The following is a 23,832-nucleotide window of genomic DNA, read 5'->3' on the forward strand; positions in this document are numbered from 1 at the left end:
GAAAGACCCTCCTTCTTTATTCAATTGCAATACAATTCATGAAAAGCCTGATCAGGACCTTCCCATCAGTGCTTAAATCTATCCCACAATGGGACCTTAACCTTGTCCTTTTCAAGCTCACTAGTCTGCCTTTCAAACCTATGGCGACTTGCACCATGGCCCACCTGTCCATGAAGGAGGCATTCTTAGTAACTATCACTACAGCTAGTAAGGTTAGCATGCTCTGAGGCATCTGTACAGTGTTTCATAAAAAAAAAGGTTTATCATCAGATTACATCCCAAGTTTCTCCCCAAGATTGTTTCTGAGTTCCATATCATTCAAAGTATACACTTACCTATATTTTTCCAAAAACCTCATGCTTCCTCTGCAGCTTCCTTTTGTTGGTGGGTCTTGCCCACATGCTCAGGGTCTAGCTGATTGCCATATTTGGGGTAGGGAAGGAATTTCCCCCCGAATTAGGTTGGCAGAGACCCTGGGGGCTTTTCGCCTTCCTCTGCAGAATGGGACATGGGTCACTTGCAGGTTTAAACTAGTGTAAATGGTGGATTCTCTGTCACTTGAAGTCTTTAAATCATGATTTGAGGACTTCAGTAACTCAGACAGAGTTTAGGGGTCTATTACAGGAGTAGATGAGTGAGGCTTTATATCCTGCAATGTGCAGGAGGTCAGACTAGATGATCATGATATTCCTTTCTGACCTATGAGTAAGACAAGAGACTTCACCCTCTCAATGTCCAGTGTGCCCTGGTTTTCTACCTGGAAAGAACGAAGCCCATTAGGAAATCACAGAGACTCAGAGGCCATTAGGAAATCACCATAGCAGAGACACTCCGTGGGTAAGCCATATCCCCCACAAAGGATTTCTAAGTGGGTCTCAGGATGCATCTTAGAGTGCTACAAGATAGCAAACATTCCTCCCCTTAGGGGTGTCACAGCTCACTTCACGCAAGCATGAGCTGTCTCCATAGCATTCCTGTCAGATGTTCCGCTACAGGTTATCAGCAAAGTAACCAGCTGGAGTTCAAGCCATATGTTCGTGATGCACTATGCTCTGGTTCATGCCATGACTGCGGATGCAGGAGTGGGGTCAACAATATTGCAAGCATCTCACCCTCACCTCCAGTCTGAACACTGCTTGTCAATCACCCATATGTGGAATATACATAGGGACCACCACACAAAGGAGAAGTGGAGGTTACTTACTGTAACTGGAGGTTCTTCGAGATGGGCGGTTCCTATCTGTATTCCACTACCTGCCCTTCATTCCCTCTGCTTAGGATTCTGAGGAAAGCTCCTGTGTATGTGGGGGCTTTACACTGCTTTTGAAGACTTTCCAGACTCAGGTATATGGTACACATGTGTATCCCATGTGTGGAATTCAGATAGAGACAACACATCTCAAAGAACCTCCAGTTACAGTAAGTAACCTCCACTTTCCATGCTCGATCACTCAGTGTATTTCCTTCAGTGCAGCTTGTGAATGCTTTCCTTATTTATAGGGAATAACATATCTTGTCAAGTATACAGTATTCACTAGATATTGCTGTCATTTGTAGTTGTGCTTTTGACCTGAATTCTTTTGTTTTAGTTGGTTCATACAAGTATCTGTATATGATTTTTTTGTGGTTTGTATCTGACTACCTGTTTATATTGATCCAGGCTCTCATTGTTAATTCATAGATGTATGTTCTTCAAGTTATTCTGCTTAAAAACTGTAACATTCCCATCATGAAGGTATTCTTCCACTTTCTCAAAGATAGTTTCAGTTACATCTGATCTTAAGATGACATGATTGGTTGAAAATGTAAACATTTTTTTTCCAGTCTGGAATCTCCTATCTGTTGCTAGGATTCTGCTAAAATGTCCAAGGTTCAACTCCATTATCATTTGCATCACCTCAAGTTCCAAGAGAAATTTCAGTCTGGGCACTGTCATGATGATATGGCTTATAATGACAATAGATTCCTAGAGCAAATGTCACTGCTAGTAAAAATGGGTACTTTCACCAGGAGTCCTTTTGAACCTATTGCATAGGTAAAGGTGTAAGTAAAACCTAAACATTTACATTAATGTAACTTAAAAGTTACAGATTAAATTTCTCAGAAATAAGTAACCATAGAACATTAACTCTGCCCTTTCAGCCGTTACATTGCAATACAGACTATAATGACATGACCACATACTATTTCTCAATTCCAATATTTTGGTGTTATACAAGTCTTTTGTTCAACAATAGATCCACATGGTAACATCTTGTACAACTTGATACCACTGCCTGGTGTATGCCAAACAGGCTCTATGAAAGTCATTTATCTGAAAAATGCCCAGAAATGCTTACTTATTGCTATATTGCAAATGATTAGCATAGGCTAATAGTGTAAAGCACTGTGTGCAGCTGGCATAAATATGGGTTTTCAATCAAGTGGCAACATTAATTCTTTCACGGTCCATAGGGATCAATCTTGAAAGCATATCTTCATGTGACTAATATTTATTTGTCTGATTCTCCTCTCACAATGGTTTTTCACTATTGTAACTCTGATGGCCTCAGTGACTCCATAGAACTCCATTCTCCCGATTCAAACCAATGTGAAAAGAGAATTAAGATCAATAGTTGTGCCTGCAGCTGTAGGCATGTTATGAATGGTGAGATTGGCAGGGGCAGGGCTTCCCAGAAGGAGACCAAAGGGGTGGTTTGTCCTGGGCCCCTGATTGAGAGTACCCCCAAACCAAGTGGTGTAGTGACTTGGTGCACTGGGTCACAATGCCACTCACTGAAATTTGGCCTGATGACCCCTCCAAACCTGACTGGTGCCATATTTAGTTAAAGTGAAAGTGGTTTAGTTGTATGGACTATGTGAAAAAATTCTGGGGGCTCCCCTGTAAGAACAGCCCAGAACCTGAAGACTCAGAGGGCGAAATTAATAACATTGACACATCTGAGAAGGAGAATTCTAAGGTGATCCTGAGAAGATATCAGGCAAAGAAAGAAACACCTAGAAAGAGCTGCAGAAATGCTGAGGTCTAGAGAAGGGGAAGGAGAATAACAGAGTGGTTTGGAATATCTAGATGGGAGGTTAGAGGTGCAGATTAATGGAGGAATGGAGAGAAGTGAGATTATCTATTGGCAAATTTAGTAGACGTATACTAGGCAAATGGCAATGAGTCGCAAACCCAACGGGGCCTTTTTATCTAAGATCACTAGTGGGGTTAACAATTTGCTGCAGCTCTGCTAACAGTGTCTGTTAATGGACTAATATTGATTGTCTAAAAAGCGGCATAGGTCTTTTAGGTATTGTGTTAGCCCAATGATTGAATCTGATCCTGATGACCATTTACAGATTCATTTCCAGTTCATCTCTTTTTTAGCTGTGTGTCACAAGGTTCAGTCATTGCCCCTTTATTTGTGGTACAATATAGCTAATTTTTATGTGGTCAGCCGTTGCTTTGCTTTGAACCCCAATCAAGGAGCAGTATATTGTTGTGCTGCCCTTTGAGCAGACTCATCGAGAGATTTTGACTTTCATATGTTTCCCATGGAGAGCCTTCTCTATCAGGGAAAGGAAAAGATTACACTGAAGTCCAGTAAGTTCCTTGCCATACATATCTAATTAATCTGGGAAGCACTTAGATACTGTGGTGCCGTACTCTGTAAAAACCCTAAAATAGATGTAAGCCCCAAAGCTTCAAGGTTTAACAGGAAAAGAAGCTATCCACCCCACTGTAGCAGAGAAAGAAAATGCAGCTAGCTATGGCAGTCTTCATTTACATAAATTAGAATTCTGTCCAATGTATTTCTGTGTGTTGTTTTGTTGTACTGCTAGAGTTCTTGTGTTCTGTTTTTGGAACTATTATATGGTACATGCAAATATATTTATGAAAGGGGAGAAATTGTTAAAGGTGTAGCATGGGGAAAGTGGGTTACCCTCAGCTCTGGATGCATAGGGAATTCAAAGTCAACAAGGCAAAGTGTAGGGACTCTAGTGCAGAACAGGATTCCTGGACAGTTTCCCTTTAAGAGCTTCTGAAAGCTCTGTAGAGTTGGCTTTTGATGCTAGCATTGGTGGGGCAGACTAGCAGTGGCAGCAGAGCAGACTTGCAGGACCAGAGGCAATAGGTATGCCGGTGAGCTGACTTTGTAGGAGCTAAATTCATGAAACCAGATTGGTGGGTGGAGTCCACAACTCAATCTATTTGGATTCACATGTGAGGTTTTAGGTGGGTAGGGATTGTTTTCTGGGTAAGAGTTCTGGACCTCAACAACCTACACAGTTATTAACTGGACCCATGAGGCCAGCTGTACCCCTAATGGTTTGGGTTTTGCTAATGTTTATTTTGATGTAACTATCTAATTATTTTGTTTTTCCCCAGATCCAAGTTATTTGTGGTTTCACATTCCCAAGAGCTTGTGGGGAGGGAGAAGAATCTCCTGTGAAGGTAACCAGAGGACTTAAATTTTAGGTTCATAAAACCTGGAAGTGGTTAAGGTTTTAGGTGGTTGCTCAAGCAATGCACCTTATTAATTTAGCAAGGGTCCCCTGGGTGGTTTTTATTATACAGACTTAATAACAAAGAAACACAAATAACAAATTGACAGAACTATTTCAAATACCCCAACCAAGGATATATTCTACCTACAGCCCTTTGAAAAGTATGAATTCAACTCTTCCTTATGAGCTATTTACTGTGTAATTACCTGATCACCACAGGGCTCCCAGGTTGTTTTCACCTGCTGATAAAGTCCTTGCCCAACTAAAGCTGGTACTTTAAATTTGGGAGAGAGAAGCAGCTGCAATCCTATGGTAGCCATTTTGTACCTGGCTGCTCCAGGCTGTCCTTTTATACCATCCAGCTGGTAAGCATTCTTTGCTCCTTTTATGTTTTTCCCTTTCTGTTATTCCTGAGGAGATGGCACATCCTCCTACCTTCATGCAGGGTTAATGTTGTATGTGGAAGATGGATACAAGAATCGTGTAGGTGCTACAGAAACAGGCATTTTCAAACTCCTAATAATGTTTATCCTTCTGCAAGTAAAGCAATGAGTCTGCTCAAGGGGCAGCTTAATCTTAGATCAACTTATCCTGGTGCAAGGTTGCAGGTTTGACCTGTTTAGCTGAAATAAACTTCTATGGACACAAAGAGATTGCCCCCTGAGATCAATGATGAAGTTTTGCTAATGCCCTATTCGGATAGTCTATAGGTTTAAGAGCATACTTGCCAACTGTCTTGAATAGAACAGATTTTTAAACTCAGCCCAGAGCCTCTGAGTCCTGGCCAATTTCCAGGCAGCGCTCAGTATTTTTATTGTTTTAAAAAAGAGTTCATGTGACTAGATGTCACGCAGAGCATGCTCGCAGTACCCTGTAGCTAAGATCCTCTTCCTCCTGTGCCCTCAGACAGCAGCAGGAAAGGCCAAGACAGGAAGTGATATGTGAGTTTTCCAGCCCTATGCCACGTTCATGCTGCTTGCAATGAGAGCACCAGCTTCCCATATCTTTCTAACTCAACCACCCCACAGCTAGCATAGCCAGAGCATGCGCCTCCTCAATGCCACAGTAAAAGAAGGAAGAAAGAGAGACTGAAATGGGGCTGTACAGGGAGATTTTGATAGACCAGTAAAAGGGCCAGGGACCACTTGATAATGTAATATTGATGATCATATTTGTTGCTAATAGTAGCCAAACTTAGTAGGCCTTTCTGCATGCCTGTGCAGCCTTGGCATGACTAAGCTAGGAGAGAAGGGGAGCCGAGCCTCTTGCTCAACCTTTGCCTGACCCTGAACCCCTCCCTGATGCTCTGGTGAATGTGTTGGGATCTGTGTTTCAGGAAAAAACCAAGAAGCTTATTTATACATGCCCTCTGCATGTTTGTCCAGGCCTCAAGATATGCAGATTCTGTAGGAACACATCTAGTTAATTAAGTACTCTGGTGATTATAGGTCTAGCTTTTGAAACTTTTCCCCCCTCTTTCTTATGTGTTATTGTCCACTAACAAGGATAAATTGAGGGGGAGAGGCTTGGATTCTTTGGGGGATCTCTTTTTGGACACAGCTTCTGTATTCTCCATCGACAGCTGGAAGATCAAGCCAATCAGAAAGCTGTCTCTGGTTCCACTCGAAAGTCACCCCAGACTTCAGTAATTATTAAGGATTGGGGGTGTTTTACTAACCTGTTTCAGACGTATGTAAGTGCTTACGCCTAAGTAAAGTATAGCTTTGTAGTTAGAGTACTTTTGTGTTATACTGCTTCTACCAGTCCATCTATCGGCTGGACGGCCATGTCTCCATTTGGCTTATTTCCTGACACCACCTCACACAAAGTAAAGTTACTACGAGTTTTTGGTGGGAAGAACCCCAGGTAACAGGGCAATCTTTGGGACCTACACAAAGGAAGCCAAATTGTGGACGTGGGGGCACAAAAAGGCAACACAAAGTGGTTCACAAATGAGGGTGTCAAAGGAGAGACAGGTGTGCATGCACACACACAAAAAACGAAGAATGGAACAAAGCAGCAAAGGAAACATGTTAAATAGCAAGAAAAATTAGGGATCCAAAAAGAAAAGAGAAAATAGGGACCCCGGCATCTGCATAGGTAAAGTCCCATGAACTTTGTGGGAAGGTGAAAACGTGGAGAGAATTCCGTGTCTCCTCCACGAGGGAGAACAAATAGGCCTGCCATCTTTCCCCTGGATACACCTGAGGGGGACTCTCCAAAAGAGAACATTTGCAGGTTGGGTGAGCCTGCTGTGGGATAGAAGAGTTTGTAGGTTAGGTTAAGCATCCAAATATCTGAATGTTTGTCTAGACTCCACACCTTTTGTCTATAAATTAGCGTATTTGCAGAATGCACATGTAGACTGGGTGGTTAGGGACTTATGCTGCTAGCAGCCCCAGGTTCTCTTGGCTCTTCGGGGAATTGTCCCTGGCAGCATTTTCAATTGTGTGTAAGGCTATTTTGTAGCTTTTGTTTGACGATGGAAGTCTCTTCTCCTGAACTTTCCAGCCACTGTCACCTTGGCTATTGCTTAAATCGCCATGGAAACCTTTCTTTCTTTAGCACTTTTATGACAATAGAAACAATTTAAAGTTTCCTTGAACTGGTCTTGGGATTTGTTTTGGAACCTTTCTCGTTGGAACTAATGTTCTGATTCACATGAACACTGTTTCTAGAGTAGCATCAGCTTTAAGCTTGGTGGAGCAAGTTTTGAGATGCCTGCGTCAACAGGCACTAGACCCACACAAAGAAGGGGGAAATGAAGAGAATTGGCTGCTGATTTCAGGCTCAATCTTGCAAAGTGATAAGTGCACCTGAAAAGTGCAGAGCCCTCTCCACTCCCATTGACTCTCGTCAGTGAACTTCAATGTGAGTTGATGGTGCTTGGCATTTCAATGGACAAGTTCGGCATGGGACAGGATCTCACTTTATCATCCAGTTTCTAGCTGGCTGCCTACACATCTCTTGCTCTTTCTTATTCATTTGCTGAGGAAACAAGGCAGTTAGGGCTCTATCTTTGCCAGGCGCTGAGCACCCTCATCTGCCACTGATGCCAATGAGAGTTCAGGGTGCAGAGTGTGTCCAGGAGTTGCCCAGCAACTTGAAAGACTGAGCCCTTAGAGCAGTGCAGATTACTGAAGTCAAGACCAATAACTGGATCTCCTTATTTACACTGATATAGAAAATAAGTGGGGAAAGATCAGACTGCTTATTTAGTGCAAAAATAAAAAAAAAAGACCTGGTTATGATTTAAGACTAAGGCAGCAGGACATGTGCATTTGAATTTCATGTGACCAAGCTCCTTTTCCCTCTCTGAAAGCTCAGAGCTGCTAAGTGTCCGATAACATTCTGGTATCTGAGCCAAATGAAGTAGAAAAGTGCATCCTTGCTTGAATGACTTTTTCCAGGACCATATTTCATTCTCATTCATTTGGGGATTGAATTCTTTTTATTCAGTTGATATTTAAACATTAACATTTATCACAAGTGTCAGCTGAATTTTCATACCATTCCCAAATCCTTTGCTCAATCTGCTGACTCTTCCCTCCCCAACCCTGACCCACGCACACCTCATTTTGTGTTAGGAACATTTTTAATAGCTCTCACAAATAATGACTGCTTCAAGTTGCTAGCTTGCTGTTTCGCATATTACAGCTGGCATGGTGCAAACAAGTGGGCAGAGCGTAAAAAAAGCCCTAAGAATCATGAGACCCTGGATAAATATAGTAGGGCTGCTGCTCTAGCAAGACAGAACTCCTGTGTTCTCATCCCAGTTTACTCATCGACTCACTGAATGACCTTGGGGAAAGTGTACTGAAACAGGCATTGACTTCATCTGCTGGTGACTCAGTCATGTCAGCTCTATAATGGCAGAAGAAGGGCCTCAGTGTCAAGCAGATACCCCCACCTCCCCACCCCATTCTCATTCAGCTCTTTTCAGTGCTCATTCAACTTGTCTGAGAGTTTGCTTTGAAGAAATAATGCCATCCATTATGTACTAGACTAGAATTGAGGCACAGGGTTCATCAGAACAGAGAAATAACTTAAAACATAGGCGACTGACAAAAGAGGAGCTAAGATTCAATCCAGTACTGACCAGCCTAATTTAAAAAGATGTTCCTCCAAATGTTATTGACTGATGTTCTAATATTAATTGAAACAAGAAACAGCTAATCAAATAGTCATCTTTGTACAGGATCATATGTATGAACAAGCCACAATATGTAATAAAGATGCTAGGACCTGTAGTGTCTTGACCCCTTGGATTTTGTAGTAAATATCTACCAGCTCTACAGTATATTTTTAGCTGGAATAGTATTAATGGTTTTGGAGAAACTCCCAGTTAGCACTTTCCTGGTTGTGTTCCATTTTTTCTTTTAAATCTCTTGAAATCACAAGTTTATAGTATTTAATGTATTATATTAACAATGGGAATGATAAAAATCACCAAGCATTAGTTTGTGTAAAGATACCAGTATGTAAATGGTAAAATGCTACATTAATCTTTAAACTCTTCATGTGGTCATAGAACATCTCATGTTGCAGTAGAACACCTTCTGGCCAAGAGCCCTATTCTGCAATTATGAAAGTGGGGAGTCTTAGGATCCATTTCTGAGCAGAGGTAGAAGTACTAAGGAGTGAATGGTAGAGTTGGTCTGAGGCTACAATATCCATGCTCAATTTTAGCCTCAACCAAAATATCCATGCTCAATTTTAGCCCCCAAACAATGCAGTTTGCTACCCACACCTACATCAATGATGGGCAATATTTAAAAGGGGAGGGCATGTGGATTTTAATAAATCCACCATAATGTTAACCACTTTGCTGCTGCTTTGGTCTGATACTGTTCTGTTTGAAATGAATGGCAAAACTCCCATTGAGTTCAACTGGGGTTTGATTGGACCCCTTGTTTTCTTCTTAATTATGCCATAACCAAGTCCAAAGGAGGCAATATCCATTAATGTCTTGAAACAGGAAGAACATTTATCTATTTTAAGTCTCTGACACTGGATCTGGCCTCGTTGGATACATCTATTCCTAAAAATCGGGCAAGATAACCTCACCTTAGACCCTCAAAAGCAGGGGTGGGGTTGGTATCTGTCCAGTATATTCTGTGGCACACTGAGGCCTGAGCAAACCAAGGTTAACATTTTAGTTGCCATTGGCTGGGGTCTGTCTTTTAAAACAGCCTTACCTGAAGGAGGAGGAGAGAGCTCCTCAAAACAGCTCCCCACCCAGAAATATCCAGCTGTCTTAATACCATCGGGAAATCTATGAGAAAATAATAAGGTTGAGTGGAGTCCAGTGGCCATTGGGCAAGATATCGGTCATACAGAATGGTGCTTTGTGATTTTTACTAATACTTTTCAGAGCATCATCATCAATGGTGAAACTGTGATATCTTAACCAGGTGTTGTGGAAGTAATTATGATGTCAACTAGGGCACAAATTCCCTCTAGAAACAAAAATCATCCAATTATTCTCAAAAGCAAAAAGCAAGGGAAGATAAATACAGAAAATCTGTTAGAGTATATATACCTGATTTTTGTTATGTGTGTGTGTCTGAATATTGTGTCTGTCTGTGCACAGTTGTATATGTAATGTGCACATGCAGTTGCCATAATTAACCCTTTGGATGTAGAGTTATCTTATATGTGCCTGTAATAATTTTTGTCTGTACAATCATGTTGTTTTTCCACCTCCTTTAATAATCAGATTTTATATGTAAAAGTGTTTGTAAGTTGCAAGTTTTCTATGAGAATTCTGCTGCTTTGAAACTTCATAGATATCCCATATCTTCGCAGATGAATGAGAACTGACCAAAGCACTTACAGCTTTAAGGAAAATACAAAGCACTATTTATTCACTTAGCAATCTGGGAGTTCTTCTTGCCCACAATGTCAGGCAAAAACTGAACACCTCTATTTAACTCAGTGTCTTCTGAGATAAAACTGTTCACTGAATAGATCTTCTAAAAGCACAGTCTATATTTGTAATGCATAGTATGGAAAGATAGGAGGCATGTATGATGATCACAACAGCAGTTCATAAGAGATCTGAACACTTGTTCACTGCCAGTGCGTTATCTTTACTACCCCATGGCTATTCTATAGAAGCATTTTGCAGATAGACTCATTACCATGGGTACATTTTTGCAGTGGAAAAAAAGACATTCAGTCCTAGTGGACATTTTGATGTGACTTGCCCAGGGCATCTTATTCAATCAGGATAAAAACAGTGCCTGGCTGATGAACCAATGGAGAATTCAGTAAAAGAAATCATTAATGCCCAGCACATCACAGTTTTGTGGGCCGAGTATTCTAAGAATTAAAAAGTCACCCACAGTGATGCATGTGCACTTTGCAGGGATTAATCTGTCTGCAGTTTTCCATTCTTTTATGAATACTAACTCCATGACATCCATTGGCCTCATGTGACGATTAGTGTACTGTGCATCTGTTAAAACTAATGAGACAAAGAATTTACAAAGTTCAAACAATATCCTCGTTTCCAAAATCTTATGACGAGCCCTTCTGGGAACAGAATGGGAATTTCTGAATTAAATTATGAAGAAAATTAGATTAGAGGGAAGTGGTATTTTCCTTTCTCAGAAGCAAGAATTGAATGTCCTGGTGTTTATTCATTCAGAAATAGGTAGTCAAGTAACTTAATTTCTATTTATTTTTGAATACACAAAATGGACCAGATCCTTGTATGATGTAAATCAATATATCTCCATTTAAATTAAGACGTTACATTGTTTTACACCAGTTGTGGATCTGGCCCATTACATTCAATTATGTCTCAAAGCATGTGTATATAATTAGAAAAACACAATGGGACAAATCATTCCTGGAGTAACTCCATTGATTTCAATAGAATTACACTAGAGATGTTTTTTTTCCTCAATAGTTAGCCATGCCCAAACCATGTTGGGATCAAAGTCAACACCTTGAACTGCACCCAGAAGCAAATAGGAAACAAGTTTAATTGTTGTAATTAATGTAATATGGACCTCATTGTCCAATACCACCTAACAGAAGTTTAGCCAGATACAGATAGAGAAGATATTTTTGACCACTGATAACATCTGAAATGTTAGGAGCAGTCAGTAAAATAAAGAGACCCCGAAATAGCAAATCTCTTTTCCTGTGTGGACAAACCGCCTAAAAAATGATACCTTAATTTCCCCATCCCTCCAGCATCACCTTTGCCTTCTGTGAATTAAGGTTCAGCCATCTTGCTCTCATCCACATCTAAGTCTTAGGCAAGCACTGAGAAAGCTGCAGCATCTGTGTCTGATGGAAAATGACACAGCTGCAAGTCATCAATCTACTGACGGCTCACTGTAAAACCTTCCCCACTTCATACTTTGGTCTCCTTTTTAATATAATGGTATAAAGTAAGTAACAAGTGAATGTGTCTGGTAATTACAGTAGGGGACAGGAAGTCCAGACTCTTGAGTTTCTATGCCAAGCTCTTCAACTGACTTGTTACATGATTTTGGACATGTCACTTAACCTCATTTAACCCACCTGTAAAAAAGCAGAAGGAGTTATTTCTTCTTTGGCATTTTGGGATGCAATTCCCACCTCTTTAAAAATGTCCCATTTAATTGGCACCTAGCAGAATATTTGTTCTGTAAGAAAAAATTAATATAAAATAATAGAGATTAGCTGAATCTCTGTTCATAAAAGAAGCTGCTTCAGTACACTATCTTAAAAGGGGAGACCATAAGCTTTAGACTCTAAGGTGCATTTTGTGTTCACTTACCCCAGGGCTGAATTTGATCCTTTGACCTTACGTACCAATTCCATAAAGAAAATAAGTGGATACACATCTTACAATATTCTCTCCCTTGGAAATGTATATCCTAGTTAAGGGGAAACTTGCAAACATTTATTACAGGATGTGATGCTTACTGCAGTGAGTTGTTCCATTGACTTCAAAGGATGAGTCATGGTAGCAGGCACTATGCCTGGCAAGTATTTGTGGGATTATGCCCTAATGTCATAAGTACAGCAACATCTGGAATGAATGAAGTGATGCGATTGTCACTGTATTCCTGTGGTTTCTGTACAAGCAATATCTCAATCTTGTGCCTACTAGGCATATTTAAAGGGTGTGTAATTTCCACTGCACCACTGGCTCAGCATCACCACATTCCAATGCTGCCCTTTCCACCACTTCACCCTCACCTCAGTCCCTCCTTCAAGGACAGAACTGGATTCAGACAAAGGTCTTGTAAAGAAGTCTATGAAACTGTTTTTAGCGTATCTAGGGCAGGTTAAAATAATGATGCCAAGCTTACAATAGGCGGATGTGGTCATGTTCTAGAATGGCAAATGTATCCATGTTCTGATGTACTGTAACCTCCCAATCTTTTCAGCCCATCTCAGGAGCAGACAGCCATCTCTGCCTGTGGCACACTATAGTTTTGTCTTTTAAGGGCTGTAATACTTTGGTCTAATTTTGGTTGTTGGGTTCAGTGGGGTGCTAGATGGGTTTGCTGCCCTGTGATATACTGGGGTCAGACTAGATGATCTGGTGATCCATTCTGACCTTAATCTCTATAAATTTATATAGACAGAACAGGTGGTTGCCCTGGGTGACAACAGTATCATGTGCTGTAATTGGGAGGGTGTAACAACACCATCCAGTTAACTGTTTCTTTAGTTCAGTAACTTGTAACCAGCAAAGACTGTAATTCAAACAGTTGCATAATTACAGCAAGTGTAGCTGTCTGTCTATACCCTATTGCCAACCAGCCAGTAATCACTGTTTATCATGTGAGTGACTATTGGTTGAGAAGTGGGCTGGCTCTAGATTTTCCCTTTCTCTATAATACATATATTTATTTAGCACTCCCAACCACTGCTCTGTACAACAGAATACAAACAAGTACAGTCTCATAAAAATGTAATAAAATATCTTACACACATGCACAGACAAAGAGGCCAAATTTAAACAAAGGAATGAAAAAGTTTTGAAGGGAAGATGGTAAATTTAGGGCCAACAGTGATTGCTCCAAAATCACATTTAAGAAAAAAAATCCCCATATGTTTATTTTTTAAAATGGGGTTATCCATAGGAGTAAAGGACACACAGTATATTTCAGGACTGACCCAGTAAAGAATATGAGGATTTATTTCATATTGTCCTAACCGAGAACAGACATTTTGCACCCTTGTTTAATTAAAAAACTGATTCAAATGTACCCTTGTAAATTTGATTGCTGGTACTCCTGCGGGGCGGCAAATACGGCAGAGTGGCACAGCGTATTCACTAATGCCATCTTCCATTAAAGGTTCCTGCAAGTGACTTTTGCCTGTTGGTAATAGTACTACCTCACCCTGCTAGATGTGCATGGATTCAAGGGTGAACTGAAGGAAAAGTGTTTTGCAGAAGCACTAAGCAATGTAGTCCCTCTCACAATCCTTTGATCACACAGAAAACTCCAGTGCAGAGGCAGCAGTCTGTGAAATTCGTCAGGGGGCCAGATGCTGCTACTGCTGCTGGAGAAATACTTTAAAAGCCAAGAAGAGCTGAGGAACAACATGCAAATGGCAGAAAAAAGAAAATGAATAAATAAGTTAACACGTCTAGTACTTACCCTATCAACTGCATGTTTAACTTGTAGATATCCAAGGCTAGTGCAAAGCAAATCAAGCATTAAAATTCATAGAACAGCAAAAAGTTAAGCAACGAAGAAGCATTTTTAAGATTTAAACATTCTTTTCTTCAAAGTAGGCCAGCCTGGCTCTTGAACATGAGGCATCCAAATCCGTTTCCTAAAATAATCCATTACAAATTATGACCAGCTTCCAAAAGCACGGTTGGAAGCTTGGCATGATCGGCTGCCTAGGTTTCACTTTTCTGTCCTGTTCATCTCAGACGAGTTCCAGGCATGACAGGTCAGGAGACTGTTGGGTTCACTCTATGAATTTTTTAAATGATTTTTATTTTATTTTTAATTTCCACACAAATGCATGCCAGCTGCGGAACTCATCAGCAGTAGACATAGCTCTCTAAGCTATGCTGCCCTTCCGTAGATCATGCTGCAAAACAAATTAAGATCCAGTTACATAGAAAAGTGATTATGATCAGTGAGAGAGCCATGATTTCTCATAAATTTGCATTTCCCCAAAAGGCAAAGTACCCATATTCATACTCTTCTGTTCCCAAATCATATCTTTTACAGTCGAAATCTGCCTTCTTATAAGACTAAGCGATGTTTATAAATGTTTCACGGTTTTAAGTGTTTGTGAGGTAGTCGTTTTTTGACGTGGAAAATACCCACACTGGGTAATACAAGAATAATTAGACATTTGATGTTTGTAGAAGGGATTCACTTGTCATCTCCATCAATCTCTTTTTTTTTTTTTTTTTTTTTGCTGAGTCTTGAACCCACTTATTGCAAAGCCTTCCCCATTTTTGCCCTTTCCAGTCAGGATGGGTGGAACAGATCAGGATCAGATACAGTCAAAATCTTTCCTTGTGTCTCAAGCTGAACTAACATGGAATATTTTTGAGTTTTAGAAAGTTTGGTTAAATGTTTCACTTGCTTCTGCCTTTAGGTTCTGGCTAGGATGAAAAATACAAAATGTCAAAATACATGGAGAAAAGCCGTTGTCACAGTATGAATGGTGCAATCATGGTGCAAACAGTAATGAGTGATGCTGCAATCAACAGTAATTTCTCAACAAAGCCAAGATTTCCATCTGAATTTTGCAGACCTATAGTGAGGTGGAGTGGTCTCCCGCTGAATCAGATGGGAGGGAAACCATTCTCTGCTCCCTGGTGGGCCTGAGCCCCACAGACAGACCGTTTTGTTGCCTGCCCTACTCCACCAAAGGCGCCTCAGTCCCCAGCACTTGATTAGCTAATCCCTTGATGTTGGGCAGTGCCCCAGTGATGTAGTGAGGCGAAGTGACCTCCCACTGAACTAAATTCATAACTGGTGTAAACTCTTGGCTTCTTGGGATATATATGGATGAATGTTGGCCTCATTACCTTTGTTTCTCTTTCTGAGCTATGTTGAAGCCCTTTGATTCTGCACACTTTCATGGTAGCCATATTGCACCTCTTTATGACATCATTTTGATGCACCAACACATTCTTTTCTTTCCCAATGAGTCTCTGGAGAGGGTGGAAGAGTGTTTTGGATCACTTGCTCACAATGTGATTAATCCTGGATTAGTTAAAGTCGGATGTAAGGAGATATGGTACCAGTCCTGAATGCTGTTATCGTCTGTGCATAGAATGTTAGATCTTACAACTGTCTCAGTTCGATCAGGACATCCGGATTTTGTAACATCATTTTATAACTGTTCCTCTGTCCCTAATTCCATCCTGTAGAGTTCTAAGGCTATGTAACAAGAAGCCACCAAGTTACTATCCCTTGCTTCTATCTGCCAGTGTCACCTGCTGTTCTGGCATCATCATCCAAGCATGTCACACTATCAATCGGAATGTCAGTTTGATGTTTGAGATTCACAGCTAACACTCAGACTGGGGAGAGGTTTGACTTCTGGAGCCAGAGCTGCATTTGGGAGCACATAAAAGCACTGGAGTCCCCTAGCTTTTTGGCAGGACTTCAAGGACTATCCCAATGAAGAGATCTTGACAGCATACTTGTAAACTCCACAGGCCCCAGGGGCTCAAACACCAGGATACTTATGCTGGGGTCTGGATTGCCAAAATAGTTTTACTGTTATGCAGACATAGGTCTCTTGGTAAGAATTAGCATTTCTGACACCTGTTAATTGGCATTTGAAAGAATTGGGACTGTCTAAAGTCTATAAAGTAGCAAAGCATGACAATGCATTGAAAGCCTGTGTTTGGCATTTTTCTGTTCTCTGTTTAAACTTACCTAAGCTCCATGGGCACCGCAAATATTTGTAAAAGCCAATATCAGCTGAAAGAATTACATGGTATATTGTTGGCATTCCCGATATATATAGTGCAAGAAACTCTCACTGTTCTCTCAGTCTTTATAACAGCTTCGGTCTCCACAAAAAAGAAAAAAAAAGCAGCGTTTAAATTAAATAGGAGCACAGGCCCTGATCCAACAAAGCACCTAAACATGTGCTCCTCTCTAATGGGACTACACACGTGCTTTAAAATTAAGCAAAAACAACGAGAGTTCTGTGGCACTTTAAAGACTAACACATTTAATTTTTGTAGGCATAAGCTTTCGTGAGACTCAGCTCACTTCGTCAGATGCAGAGGTAGAATGATACAGTAAATAGGAATTTTGTTCTCTATGCACTTGTGTATCTATGTTTCCTATTTACTGTATCATTCTACCTCTGCATCTGACGAAGTGAGCTGAGTCTCACGAAAGCTTATGCCTACAAAAATTAAATGTGTTAGTCTTTAAAGTGCCACAGAACTCTCGTTGTTTTTGCTGTATGCAGACTAACACGGCTACCCCTCTGGAACTGTTGAAAATTAAGCATGATCTTAAGCACTTTGATGAGGAATTGTTGCATCTAAGCTGTGTGCTTTGCAATATTTCACCAAGCAAAACTAATAGGTTCTTTCCATTCCCCTGCGTGGGGTGGCTGAGTATGAGCCTCTGTGAGAATAGGAGGCCATTTCTGAAGGGGAAAGGATGATGATTTAAGTAGAAGGGGAAAGGGAGAGCGAGAGAAAGAAAGTGGTAAAGAAAAGAATAGGGAAGATAAAGAACTCCTCATCTCCCATTCTCTTTTCCCTTCTCAAAACTGTTTGTCCGTCCTCCCCTCCAGCCTTATGTACTTCCCTTTTTTTTCTTGCCCTCTTCCATTTTATCCCTTCTTGCCTGCCTGTCTCACAAAACACCATCTTGCCCTTTCTGGGACAACCGCACATTTGCAGGCGAATAGAGATTTTCTGAGCTAGGGTTATAGAGGGACCGTCTCTTCAGCTGGGCCAGAATTGGTGAGTGACTCCTTATTTGCTACCTCCATTGCCTTTGAATAGGTGCACCCTTCACACCACTAAAGACAAATGTCCTGTAGACTCTGACCTCTGCCTGTGGTACAGTAACAAGGATATTTAAGCCTGACTTAACTTTAATGCCTATACATGCTTATTGTAATCACCCTTTCTGAAGCAGTGCTCTCGCAATTCCAGGACTGTGAGGAGTAGTAAGTGGTCTTCAGTTCATATCATGTCAGTCACTCAACACAGCCATTTGACTAGGGGCTGGGAGGTATGTATCTTCATATTTACATGGGCTTGCAAACATTGGCACACCTGGAACATCAGATTAGATGGCTGGTTAGGCCCTTCCCAGTTTGGGCCTCACTCCCTTACTTTGCTGCTTGCCTGCCCCTCATTTTGACAGCAGTTGTTATTTGCTTCCTTTTGCCCTCTCTCTATGTCATCACTGCTGCGTCTGCCACCAGCAGAGACAAATTAACCAATTAATATAGTCTACCGTCAAGGGAGTGTTTTATTAAAGGAGTGATGTATAAGAATACTGGTAAGAGACTCATCTGCATTGCTTGGCCTGTTAGCTGATATGGGCCAGGATTATAAAGGGTTAATATCTCTGTCATGTGACAGTGATCACTATTCATTGATTCCAGCAACTACTATTAGAAACTCCCTTTTTGCCTCCTGCATGCTACCATAGGCAAGACTGAGTCATAGACCAAAAACAGGAGCCTTAGTACCTTTAGAGGAGCCAAAAGGAAACCTCTCTCTCAACAGCCAAGCTGTAGAAGTGTTAAGCTTATCTCAACTGGTAGTTGCTCTTTCACTATCTCATAGTTACATAGGATTAATCAGATCAGATCAGTCCTTCTAGCCTTGCATCTTCCCTTCCACAGTGCTGAGTGCAAATGTTAAGATAGTATTGTTAATTCAGCCACAGTTCACTTTATGATATAATCAGTAATATGTAAAGCTACAAAAATACCTGGAAAAACAGCAATCTATATGTGCAACATGTGCTAATGTACAGAAATGGCTGGAGCCTTCACATTTGCATGTTCATTGTATTTATGTAGGTTTATTTGTACTCTATTACCTTGCTTTCAAAAAGTAGGGGTGGAAAGGAAATAAAATGCAATGAGGTGAGTGCAATTATTCCAATGATCGCACCATTTCACATTCAGAAAATGTATTATTTTATTATATTTAATATTTGTATTTTGGTAGCGCAAATCTGGCTCATCCTTCAAGGTACTGTGCAAGTCTAGAAGTAGACAAAAGCCCAGCTTGTTAAAGGTATTTAGGCATTTATGCACTCAGCGTTGCAATGCCTAACTGATTTAGGAACCCCAATCTAATTTTCAAAAGGGACAGTGATGGGATTTAGGCTTCTACCTGCCTAAATCCTGTTGGAAAAGGAGATTTAGGCTCCAAAATCAGTTAGGCATTGCAATGCTGAGCCCAGCAGTGCCTACATACCTTTAAAAATCTGGGCCAAAGTCTCTGTCTCAAACTGTTTGCAATCTATGAGTGCCATTATTTAAAAGTGCAGCTATCAGATCTCAAATATAAAGGTGCTAGACTCAAATAGTAACGTTATCAGATAGGATCATGCCTGTCTAACCGCTCACCTTGTTAAATTGATAAAAATGTAATGGAAATTCAATATACTGTGCCTATTCAGAATACAATTTTCAAGCATTGTATAAACAAGGTTCTGTGGCAAGCTGAACCTATGTTTCTGTTGGAGGCTGCTCTGGTGGAAATTATGTAGCCACTTCTAAGAAATTTTAAAATGGTGATTTTTAAATGGAATTAAATATAAAATCGCCTTATTCAATCAGTGCAGTACCTGGTTTGTGTTGTATATTTTTATATTAAATTCAATATATTATAACCTGTTTCCACATTTTCAGTTTTCAATATATCACTGATTTTTTGTATTGAAAGCAAGTAACTACATTATAGACATTGTTGTGGTGAAGCTGGAGGCTTTGGTAGCTTGAGAGATGGCTTTTTTGGCACCCCAGGAAATAGTTTCAGATTAGCACAGGAGCGATGCATTTCTTCTAAAATGGTCAGCAGTGAAATTGGTTAACAATGTTAATTATGTCAACAATGAAAAGATCATCATTAGGTTTCAAACTTAACCAATTGAAACGAATGGGGCAATTAACACCCTCCTCCACCCAGAACTATTTTTTCAGGCTATCTGCAGACTCAGGATGACTTTCACTGCATCAGTTTACATTTGACTCACACTTTTAATTTTTTTCTCTGCAACCAAAAGGGCTAGATATCTTCTTTTTTTTTTTTTTTTAATGAAAACTTGGCTTTTGAGATACAATTCTATGGCAAGGTATGAATTCCACAGCTGTGAAGTAACAGAACACACAGGGCCCTGCTTATAACTTACTTTGCTTGAGCTAAATTTATTCAAAGTGAAGAACTGATTCTCCTCTCATATATTCCTATTTGAATCAGGAGCAACTCTATTGATTTCAGTGGAGTTGCAACCCATGTAAAACCAGAGATACGAATACCTGGATATAAATTTAGTCAATCCTGAAGCAATTTTTGAGTTATCTATTCTCATCAAAAAGTATCTAAAAAATCTCTTAGTATAAAAAAACCCTCATATTTAGTTCAGCAACAGTTCACCAAACTCTTTTTAAAAGGTATAAGCAATTGAAAACGGGGACCTTAACATGAATATGTATGTCCACCATTTGAAAGAGTGCGATGGAAGCAATACTCCAGTTCAGGATTCCTTCCTGTCTGTAATTGTCTGTTTCTAAAAGCAGGTAGGAGATGATACTCTGGGACAAATTCAGCTCTGGACTGAATGAAGCTATGTCAGCTGTGGTTTTGCCTCTCTGACTCTTTCTTAGTTGTATCCTGGCTTTGAAATTTTATTTTGTCATGTTTAGATTTTGCTTCTTCCTACCTTTCTCTTTTTTTTTATTTTAATAGTGAACAATTCTTATCCACTCCTTCCCCACACCCAAATAGGTTTTTATTCATTTTAGTAGAACTTCTCTGTTACGTCTGAAAGCATTTTTAGAGGAAATGAATCCTCAAACCATTAAAAAAATTCCCAATAAAACAGGGGTTTAGCAAAGTGAATTTATACCAGAAATGGGAGGAAATGCAGTGACAAGAGGTGACCCTGTCACAGTTAAGATACTAATCTGATTTCCCGCCTTGCCTGTCACACTATATTGTGGGCAAGCTACGCCCTCTGGTGCCCAATATATGCCAAGCTTTTCAAAAGTGCCTAGTGCCTTTGGGTCTCTTAAAGTGACCTAACTTTCATTGGCTGGATGGCTCAGTGCTTTCTGAAAATCACCCCCCTTTAAGGTGTCCCAGGTTGGGGCACACAGAATAACAAAGCACTTCTAGAAATCTTGTCCACAGTAACTACAGCAAGCAGGGAACCCAGCCTTGAATTGCCACTCTAATATTTCCAGTCACTTTGCAATAGTGCAACCAGCCTCTTTCATTCTAGGTTTCTGTCACTGAATGTTGTAAATCCAGCACATTATTTATCCCATCCGCACCTCCACAGCACAGCACTTCACTTTCACAAAAGGAAGAAATGGATTATATCTTATAGTTGGGCCTAATAGAAGCTTCCAAGCTGAGTACCCCTGAATGTCATGAGTACAAATTCTGAACCCAGATCTCAATTTTTCAAATGACTCCTCACTTTGCAATGGACTGAACCAAAACTCTGAATTGAATTATCTCAAATGTAGATTTTAATGCTCGAGCATCGTATCAGTAATCCCTAAATGTATCTCTTCTTAGTGATCATACTGTATAGCTAAGGCTTACTGATTATCCAAATTATAAACAGCAGGGGTTTACAAACATTTTACTATATGGACCACATTTTTACAGAGATTGTTCTGGGGACTCTTTCCTCTGAGTCACTTTCCTTCCCATTTGTGATTGCAGAACTAAGGATGTATGTATTTTTAGCTGGCTTTGACTGCAATTTAGTAGCTGGAAATGAGGAAAAATCATCATCACATGACTAGCTCTCAGCAGACCACCAGCAAGTGCTTCAAGCAAGAAACTCACTGTACTTCTTGAACTTAATTCAGGGTCAGACTAAAAAAAATCAGGGGTTTCTTTCGATGGTGCTGAAGGAATATAGGCAGGTATTCCTGATGCCGACTATGCGTGTGATATTCTCAGCAACTGGCCTTCATAAAGTCAGACTCAGCCGTCCTTTCATGGTGTAAGGAGCTCTAGGATTTAACTGTACCTGGTAATCAAGCCTAAGCACAATAATGCCTCACAAGCCTCTCCTGGCCCACAGTAAGAATGCTGGAGTCTTGGTTGCTATTTCTGTAAACTGTTTACTCTGCGCATACTTCTGCAAATCCAATCCTGCTCTCAAATTGCTCCCATAAACAATGTAGCATGGTTTTGATATATGGTGTCATGTTCTGAATTCTCTTTTGCTAGCAGAAATATGACTGTATTATAGCATAGTGCTTTTTATTTTCCCACCATGTGCAGTGCTTCATTAAGTGCCAGAATAAATCTCTCGGTGAAATCATTTGTGATCGGATGGTCAGAAGACAGACATAATGTGCTTAACTCTGTTTTTCTGCTGCCAGTGTGTAGGTGAGTACTCTTGACAAATGGAGACAGGACATCCTCAAATAAGAGTACCTGAATTCCTCTAGCAGTCCATCAAGGCCAGATGTTGTTATTCTTTAAAGCATAGTGCAAGGCTTATCCTACAGACAATGCCTTTTCTTAATCTTAAAGCATCATAATTTATTGAGTATCAACAGTGTGCTCAGTGAGAAACTAGCATACAGAAAAATATGATCCCTGCCATAAGAAGCTTGCAATCTTATGTAGACAAATAGAACAGTTCAGATACATGTAGTACCTTGGGAGCTGGAAGCAGCCTGAGAAGGTTTAAAAATTTTTGTAGAGGCAAGTTTTGAAAGGCTTCCAAGAGGTGAACTGGATTTAATTGTTGCTGATCATTTGTTTAATTATTCCATTTCTGACAGAGAAGGGAATATGAGTCATGAAGGGGATGCTCTCTTGTCAGAGTAGTAAAAAATTCTGGCTCTTTTGAGTAAATGCATATTCCTCCAGGAAATAAATCAATTTTCAGGACTTCAGAAGCCTCGAGTCAAATTGTCATATTACAAAACAGTAGGCTTGATCTTGCATGGTGCAAGTGTTGAGTGTTGTGCGTAAGGTGAAAAGTTTTGAGCAGAACAAGGATGCAGGTGAACTCACTCCTGGATTAATGAAAGCACCACAAAATGGCCATCGTCTCATTCCCGCCTAACAGGTATGAGGCCAAAGAAGGAAGTACATAGTTTAGAATCTTATTCACCTAATGAAGATTGCATTTAAACCCATGTCCCTCAGAAATGTCCATTCTTCACCATGAACCCACTTTTCTTTTAAACTTACACCTGCCATTCCTCCCTTCAGTTCAGCAGTCTAAACAGTGATAATAAGGAGTGAGAAGAAGTTCTTAAATTGTGAGCAATAAAGAGCATTCAAAGTGAGTATTGGTGCTTGAGGGAAAATAAAGCCCTAAATAGTAGATGCTTTATAATGGGGACAATGGGTATTCTTTGCACAGTATCTCAGTTGTAAATGTCTGTCATTGTGTGTCTCAGAAATTTTGTTTAGTGTTTGCAGAGGACATAGAGTATTTCATTGCACAATTGCAATCCTCTGTCGAATTGAATATCTGTGATGATAGGCCTTGTAGCTAATTCTTTTTTGTGTGCCTTTTTCCACTAGATGTCTCACGAGGCCAGCAATCAAAATCATTCTATCCAAGTTTGGCTTTTTCTCAGGTACACATGAAAAGGCTAATTTCCAATCATTAGTCTTTAAAATAATTTATGCTAACTATATATGTTATATATTGGTGTGATATTTGATATTTGAAATGATATTTGTTCTGATAACTTTAAAATTCTAAAGGGTGTTGGTATGGAGTTCAGTGGAAATTTATTGTTGTGAGCTTATCCTGATGAAGAACTTCTTGAAGTGTGAATTCGAGTAAGTTGTAAAATTGTGGAAATTAACACAAGAAATTAATCAAGAGGATCAGATTTTAAAGCCCTAAAAAAAATTCTGTGCTGCTTGCAGAACAAGAAACACTCACAAGATTTAAAAAATAGTGGTGTTTTTGTTCTTTTATTTTGCTATTCTGAAACTACGTTTGCAAGAAAGAGATTTCCTACTTGTAAATTCTCAACCTCACCCATTTCAAAAAAATGACATAAGGTCTGAGCATGGGTGCGCAGGAATAAAAATTTGGCTGCTTTTGGAGGGGCACTTTCTGTGGAGCTGGCCCTTCCTCCCTCCCCCTGCAGCCCTGGGGCAGTGGAGCTCACTCTCCCCTGGTGGCTGGA

The 23,832-nt window shown here is 40.2% G+C and overlaps 2 long non-coding RNA genes across 2 annotated transcripts in view; one reads left to right on the top strand and one right to left on the bottom strand.

Moving 5' to 3' along the window:
* LOC137151309 (uncharacterized) overlaps positions 1-4,827 on the bottom strand; it is a 27,543-nt gene extending 22,716 nt beyond the window's left edge. The window contains exon 1 of the long non-coding RNA XR_010919243.1: positions 4,698-4,827. This is a non-coding gene — a long non-coding RNA (uncharacterized lncRNA). The remainder of the gene's footprint in view (positions 1-4,697) is intronic.
* LOC137151310 (uncharacterized) lies at positions 4,803-22,947 on the top strand. Its single transcript, XR_010919244.1, has 3 exons — positions 4,803-4,856; positions 21,950-22,057; positions 22,895-22,947. It is a non-coding gene; the product is annotated as an uncharacterized lncRNA (long non-coding RNA).
* Positions 22,948-23,832: the final 885 nt, after the last annotated feature.

This window comes from Emydura macquarii, unplaced genomic scaffold (genome assembly GCF_026122565.2).
Source record: "Emydura macquarii macquarii isolate MOO-44397 ecotype Brisbane River unplaced genomic scaffold, CSIRO-AGI_Emac_v2 contig_1045, whole genome shotgun sequence".
NCBI classification, from domain to species: Eukaryota; Metazoa; Chordata; order Testudines; family Chelidae; genus Emydura; species Emydura macquarii.